Below are 7,658 nucleotides of genomic sequence, written 5' to 3'. Positions count from 1 at the left end.
GCCATTATGTAAGTTAATTTGTGCTGAGACACCTGCCTCATTCTTGGTGTTCCCTGGTTTTCAATCTGCATGAGAACCTTGTCCTGCAGACAGACAGACAGCTTCAGGGCGGATTAAATGATCAACCAAGTGAGAAGAGCATCTTCTAGTATGTCTGCAAAAATACTTCAATTTCAAAACTGATTATTAAAAGCCACAAGGAAGGCAGAGATAACAGCGTTGAAACATTGACTTACTGATCAAAAGAGACACTAATATGTGCTCCTTAAGGGGAGCTGTTAGAATTTAACATGCGTACAAGCAAATCCCTCTTGCTCCCTTCTCCCTCTGCATTGTCACAAAAATCCAGTCTTTGGTGCCTCCCTGCTGCTTCTCAGCTCTTTCGAAAACACTTTGTGTCTTTAGGTTGACTTCTGCATTTCTTTCCTTCCTTTGTTCCTTCTTTCCTTACTTTTCTCCTTTCCCATCTATTTTGATAACAACTATTTTTTTTCTGGGGTTCTGTATCTTTTTGCATCAGTTGTGTGATCCCTTTCTTCTTCACTTCATTTTTGTTATTGTATTCAAAAAGGTTTTCTTTTTGACAGGTGGTGTGGCCACAGAACGAGGACATAGGAAATGTCATCAGATAATGTTCCAGTGAGACTTGGGGGCTCTAATCCTCATTTTCTAGGTATGCTATTTTTACCTTTCAAATCTAAATTGCCACAGCTGTAAAATAACATTTGTACAGTGAAACTGTCACACAGGAAAACTCTTGAATGGTAACTGTGATCATATTCATCAATATTGCATATGGAAATTGAGCCACTGACATTGGGATGTCTATATCAGCTCAATGCAAATTGAATCTTTCACTGTAATCCCTGAGGTTTTAAACTCATTTCATGAGTTTCGGTCCTTTTTTTCTGAGATGCTTGGTTCTTTTCATCTAGAATGACTGTCTTCTGCAACATTCAAACGGTCATTTCTAGGTGGCAGGTAGGAAGGCACTGGGTTTGTAAGCACCCCTAATTAAAATGCATGATGCTGCAAATGTGAAAGCGACAGAGAGCCTTAAACACTTTGCCTAAAGGTAGCTGACAGCCATTGACTGAACACATATTTTTTGTTGTTATTTTTGTTCAGGACAAAAATGATTTGTTTTTGAACAATATATACACAGAACAAACTCTCCCAACTTATTATTTTTTTCTGAAGGAAAATTTGCAGCAGACTCAGGATTCAAGAAGCAATCACATCTAGAGAACTCACCTTTCCTCATACTTTCTCTGACTTACTTCATTATATACCACTTTGAAACCAATTATTGAGTCACATAAAATGGAGAGATCTGTTTTTAAATAGTTTCCAACATTGGATGTTAGTAATCATTACACTGGACAGTCACTGACATAAAATCAGATCTGTGGTATTCAAACTTCTTAGGATGACATTGGGAAATGCCAACTAAAAAAACATTTTGGCGTATAGCTCCCTTGTTTTATGGTCTCTACTAAGTGAAGAACTACCATAGCTTGGAGACAAAATCAAATAAAATCCAGAGCTCCTGACCCCTTAATGAGAGATCATTCACTATACATGGGTCCTCAAACCATACTTTTTAAATAATTGACCATCTAAAGAAAAAGAAATTTCCTGCTACTTCAGTTGAGAGATATGTGCACTTGATCATGTACGTTGAATATGAAGACAGTTTTTAACCTCTACATGGACACCTGATACTTCATACATAATATCTAAGTAACTAAGATAATTACACATATTTTATGGTCTATTATTTAGACTATTCAGTTGATTAGTTAGCTAAGAATAAAGAGAGAGAGATGTGCAGGAGATATTGTCTGCAGAAATAAATCAAGGACTGCTTGGGATAATATTATAAACCTGGTTTTCTTTGGCTGCGATGTATGATGAAGTCTTGTTTTCTAATAGTACAGTCACAAATCACCTCTATCTACAGGGGATTAGCCAGGTCTTTCCAATATTTTCTAGGTTTTTATTTCACATATTCATCATCCTCCTCAGCACACTTAAAATTTACACTGTCATTCTCTAAGACAACAATAATCTAAAACTATTCTACATTTGATCACCCAATTCTCACAAGACCACTATGAAGTAAGTTCAGTTATTCTTTCTCTTTTTTATATGGATAAGGAAACTCAAGGTCAGAGATTTTTTGCATTTTTACCTTACGCCATGCAATTTAGCCAAACCTTATTAATGCAGATTCACAGGCAGTCTGACTGTAACTTTCAACCCCAATCAGGTCCTACCCAGCATGAAATCCACTCTCCCTCCCTCCCTCTCCATTCCCCTACCTCCCCGAGGGAGTGTGTGTGTGTGTGTGTGTGTGTGTGTGTGTGTGTGTGTGCGCGCGCGCGCGCGTGTAGTGTAGGTGGTGAGGCTTGCTATCCCAGTATCTAGTCTTTGTTTTCCTGACTCCTTGACACTCTAAAGTTATATAGCTTACAAGGGTGCCATTTTTCCCTGACATATAGTTTTTAATGTTTACTATCACACTCTTCAAGACATGTGTATAAGCAAGAAGCAAAGAAGCCCATCAAGTTCCTTTCCCTCCAGGTAGGTATGTGTACTGTATGTATGCACATGCAGTACTTCCATACACCAGAAGAGGCTGCCAGATCCCCTGCAACTAGAGTTACATACAGCTGTGAACAGATATGTAGCGCTAGGAATCCAACCTAGACTCCATACAAGAGGATCAAGTGCTATTAATGCTGAGCCATCTCTCCAGCATCCCTCCAAGTGGTTTGTTTTATTTTATCTGAGTCAAATACTAGATCATTCACATTGTTCTGGTAGTTTCTATTTTTAATCATGTTTAAATGTTTAGGTTCCTTGGGGTGAAATTTGTACACAGATGAATAAACAACCAATTTGTGTTATTGATAGCACAAATGAGAATAAGAAGAGAAATCTAAAAATTATACAGTTTAGGAAAGAAGATAGTAGTTTGGGGTAAACTTGGGTGGTGAGAAATTACATTTGGTTTGTTCCCATGATAACACAGAGTTTGCCAAACAATGAAAAAGCTAAAAAGCACTTAGGAAAGCTTTTAAACAGAATGACAACGCATGCGTATAATTGTCTCAGATAAAGTAGATTGTAGAATGGTGTGCTATTCCAGAATATTTGTTTAACTATGCAAAGATGTATTGCATTTGTTTAACTATGTAAAGAAATGTTGCATTTGTTTATGTTGTGGAATATTTATTTAGCTATGTAAAAATGTGATGCATTTGTTTAACTATTTATAGATATGTTGCTGTTTTACCTTGCCTGCCTATGGCACCTCATGGGTCTAATAAAAAGCTGGACAGCGCCGGGCGGTGGTGGCACACGCCTTTAATCTCAGCACTCGGGAGGCAGAGGCAGGCGGATCTCTGTGAGTTCGAGGCCAGCCTGGTCTACAGAACGAGATCCAGGAAAGGCGCAAAGCTACACAGAGAAACCCTGTCTCAAAAAAAAAAAAAAAAAAAAAAAAAAAAAAAAAAAAAAAAAAAAAAAAAAAGCTGGGCAGCTAATAGCAAGGGAGAAGGTATAGGTTGGAGTTCTGGGCAGGGAAAAGAAGTAGGAGGAGGAATTTAGGCTTAAAGGAAGAAGAAGAAAAAAAGAAGAGATGCCAGGGAGACACCAGGGGCCAGCCAGTCAGACACAAAGGAAGCAGGTAAGTAAGACATACAGAATGAAAGAAAGATTTAAAAGCCCTGAGGCAAAACCATAGGTGAATAGAAAAAGGTTAAATTAAGTTAAGAGAGCTAGTGGGACAAGTCTAAGCTAATATTGTACATTCATAACTAATAATAAGTTTCTTTGGTTTTATTTGGGAGCTGACTGGAGGCCCAAAGAAAATTTCAATTACAGTGTGCTGTGTCTGTGGCTATGTTATCTGTTCCCCGGGACTCAGTTTCCCTATATATGAACTAATGACATGATTTTGGACAGTATCAGTAGTTCAATTCTATCTCCTTAACTTACTTTGTTGTTAATATCAGAAGTTAATTTTTAGACAAGAAGAATTAAAATACCACATCTCAGAAGAACTGGAGAGGCCACACTTGCCGGCATCTGATTAGGGAAGCTAGTGAATCAGTTGACAAAAATCCATCCATAATGAAGATTTCTCTGCTGTATTCACTCTGTGACTGTGTTCAATGTAGGGTACCCAGATTTCACTGTGCTTCTTTCATGGTACACTATCATTTTTATCAATGTTTTTGATAAAATGGCAAAGGTGTTTGCATGTGTGCAAGAATATATGACTGAGGAGGCTCTACAATCTCTGCATTGCACATTCCCTGCCAGGTAGTGAATGGAATCCATACTTCATTTCTCCTAATGAGTAACATTGACAGTCACCCAACCAGGAGTATAATGACTCCCTCTATCTCAGTAAACACCAACCTAATCTCTCAGTAAGTTCAGCTGATTTTATATATATATATATATGTGTGTGTGTGTGTGTGTGTGTGTGTGTGTGTGTATTGCACACATACATACTTATGTGATATATATCATATATATGTATATGTATGTATTATTTGTGTGTGTCTGCACTGATATTGTCCTACTCCAAATGTGTAAGATCTCTTGCCTATGCTATTACACGAGTTTCTTTACTAGTCTAGATGAATCTGTCTTCTCAGATATCCTGCTTATAAATTCAGCTTCTAGAGGAACAAATCTTCTCGTGGACCTGTATCAGTGTTCCTCTCTTCCATCGTCCTCGGTGTTGACAACTCTTGACAGAGCTCTACTGAGGCTGTGCTTTCCTTTTGTGTACAGAGCAGCACTGGCCTCACACTCTACCACAGCCTACATGTCTGGACTAGCTCTTTTTCTTCTGCACCCTCCCTTCTGCTTCTTCTCTGTGGTGGGCATACTGACTGGCATTTTCTCTGTTCAGTCTTATAGTCAAAGAATGTACGCCCCTTGCTTACATTCTCCTTCTTTCTGACTGGCTTTGATCCTTTCATTCAGCATTAATTTTACTGCTAACAGGAATTAAAGATTCTCCATTTCTTATCTTTATTACTCAGTTTTAAAGTGACATTTTGCCAGAATGAATGAATGTTGGCCTCCATGGATCTTTTTTTTTTTAAATTTTAACAGAAGCCATCTCTTAAATATCTGTTTTTATAATTTACCTTTACCTTTGTATAATCTAAAAAATCTCAAATTGTACTTTATTACCATCAAAATGGGTTATGAGTCCAAATACTGAGGTAATACCGTTTGTGGTTCCATCTTTCCTGAATTTCTCTCTTAGCTATTGCCTTTCCACAGTAAAGAACATCGTGTACCTTTATTTCTTTCACAAAGTTGGCTGGTCATGAAATGTCTGGGCCATATACTCACTGTATTGTTCATCTGGTGCCTGAACCTCAGGTGTCAGTGAGAAAACATATCTAGGTAGCTTTGTTGAACCTAATCTCAGTTACCTAAATTTTATATACAAAGACACACACACACACACACACACACACACACACACACACACACACACACACATACACAGAGTAATAATTCATAAAACAAGAAGCCATGAGTTTGAATTGGAAGGTATATGGAAGGGATTGGAGGGAGGAGAGAGAAGGATAAAATAATGTAATTTAATAATAATCTCAAAAATAAATGAATTTTAAAAGTCCCTTTTTGGTTTTCCTAACATATGTCTCTTTCTTTAGAAGTAAGGTTAGGTACATAAGGGGCCAAACACTATGCATGGACACCAAGTCCAAGCTGCACTACAGCATAACTTTTCACAGTTTATTTGGTGCTAAAAGGCTATGTGATAAGGCGCAATACAGACTAAATTGGTACATTATAATTGAGTCTGGATATCATATTCACTAAATATTCATCCCTTAGGAGAGATGACTCTGTCTCTTGAAAAATTCCCCGAAACAGAAAAGCTGTTTTCTGTCTTGAAAACTCAGTTAAACATGGCTTTGTTTTCTTAAAACAATGACAGTGCACTTAGGATTCTGCAGAGGTGCTAGGAAATGAGTAAAGGAGAAAGCAAGCCAGCCTGGAAGCCACTCTCTTCCATTATTCATGTGTCATGTATATGAAAGTTAGGAATGAGTGGAGAAATCCATTTGTTTACTTGCTGGTTATGAGTCAGATTTTAAGGCCCTGAGTGAGATGACACTAAGGTATGATATTAACTCACATCCTTATTTTGCATTCTGCATTTTTTCCAAGAAAGACAGTGTTTCTTCAGGATGTTTACAAACAAAGTTTTCAGACTACCTTGAGTGGGGTGGGGGAAGATGCTCGAGAGATGGGGTAAAGACAGAGTGAATTGCTTTCTTCAGATCTAGATAGTTCCTAGAAATGCAGAGAAAAAGTTGCCTTATTTTCATCTATTCTGTAAACCCTAGCAGTCACAGAAACTAACACTGTTGTTTTAGAGGTGGGCAACATGGCTTAACTCCTCTTTTCCTCTAGGGAAACCTCATCCTTCTCTACTGAATCTTCTATGATACAATCCTGCATTTGAATAGAAACTGCTGCCTAGCTACCTGGACACATTCCCCAGTCTTACCTCTTATTAAACCCCAAATGGAATGGCATTAATTGTGGTCAGATATTTGTACACTGTCACTGTATGAAGATATATTGTCGTGATTGGTTTAGTAAAGAGCTGAATGGTTAATAGCTAGGCAAGAGATACAGGCAAGACTTCCAGGCAGGATGAGAGGAAGTAGGAGATGAATCTAGGTGCAAGAGAAACATGGAATGAGTCAGACACACAGAATAAGAAAGAAAGGTAAAAAGCTAAGAGGCAAAATGTAGATTAATATAATTGGATTAATTTAAGTTATAAGAGAGAGTTTGGAACAAGCCTAAGGTAAGGCCAAGCTTTCATGGTGGGACAGAAAAAATACTCATTACAATTAATAGTCCCCTAGAAGAAATATAACTGTGGACATACTTTCCAGAGTGAAGGGGGAGTGTATTTGCCTAGTTATCTCAATTATATTTATATTTTTAAAATAATTTTCCTTGTTTCCTCATCTGGCAAGCTCCCATATTCTAATATTTATGTCAATTTTGTTCTTCTCAAGAGAGCACTTTCTTATGTTCTTCATCCCTCCAAAGACAGGTTTTATACTGTTTGTTCTATTCCAACCTTTAGAGAAGCTGCCATCCACTCGGCATTTAAGATAACAATTAAGCCACTGTCATTATAGTTGCTTATAGTAAGACAACAGAACATAAGTCAAAAATTCACTTCCACCGGAGTAGAGACTGAGGTTAGTTCTCCAATAGGAATCACCAGAGAAAACCTTTCATTGAATAATTCACTTCTACTCAAAAGCTTCCCCTGACCTTGTGTTTTTTCCCTATCTGAGTTTGCTAGCTACGTTCTAGACTTCACTTTGTAATTTGTCCCACCCATAGTTGACTTATTCCCACCCAGACAACCTACTTGCATGCTGCCCTCCAATGTAAGTGCGTTAGTTACTTTTCTACTGCACTGATTAAACATTATGACAAACACAACTTAAAGAAGAAAGAGTTGATTTGCGACTTGTAGTTGCAGATGTTTAGAATTCACTGTGATACAGTGGAGGTGGCAAGAGGCTGGTAGTTTGAGCAGCAGCTGAGAGCTTACATCTTGA

General features: G+C 37.8%; 1 protein-coding gene across 17 annotated transcripts in view; it reads left to right on the top strand.

Annotated features, from left to right (window-relative positions):
- LOC128103590 (uncharacterized) overlaps positions 1-7,658 on the top strand; it is a 69,242-nt gene that overhangs the window by 19,968 nt on the left and 41,616 nt on the right. For 13 of the 17 annotated variants that reach the window (XR_008215720.1, XR_008215719.1, XR_008215730.1 and 10 more), the window contains one exon: positions 588-673. The exons of 1 other annotated variant lie outside the window; for it this stretch is intronic. The gene's annotated coding sequence lies outside the window, so the exon portion shown is untranslated. Of the gene's footprint in view, positions 1-587; positions 674-1,200; positions 3,497-7,658 lie in introns of those variants that run through there. 3 more of the 17 variants (XR_008215724.1, XR_008215729.1, XM_052728110.1) reach the window with 1 other exon arrangement.

This window comes from Peromyscus californicus, unplaced genomic scaffold (assembly GCF_007827085.1).
Source record: "Peromyscus californicus insignis strain IS unplaced genomic scaffold, ASM782708v3 Scaffold_8__1_contigs__length_139910024, whole genome shotgun sequence".
NCBI lineage: Eukaryota > Metazoa > Chordata > Mammalia > Rodentia > Cricetidae > Peromyscus > Peromyscus californicus.
This window is presented reverse-complemented; position numbering and strand designations above follow the sequence as displayed.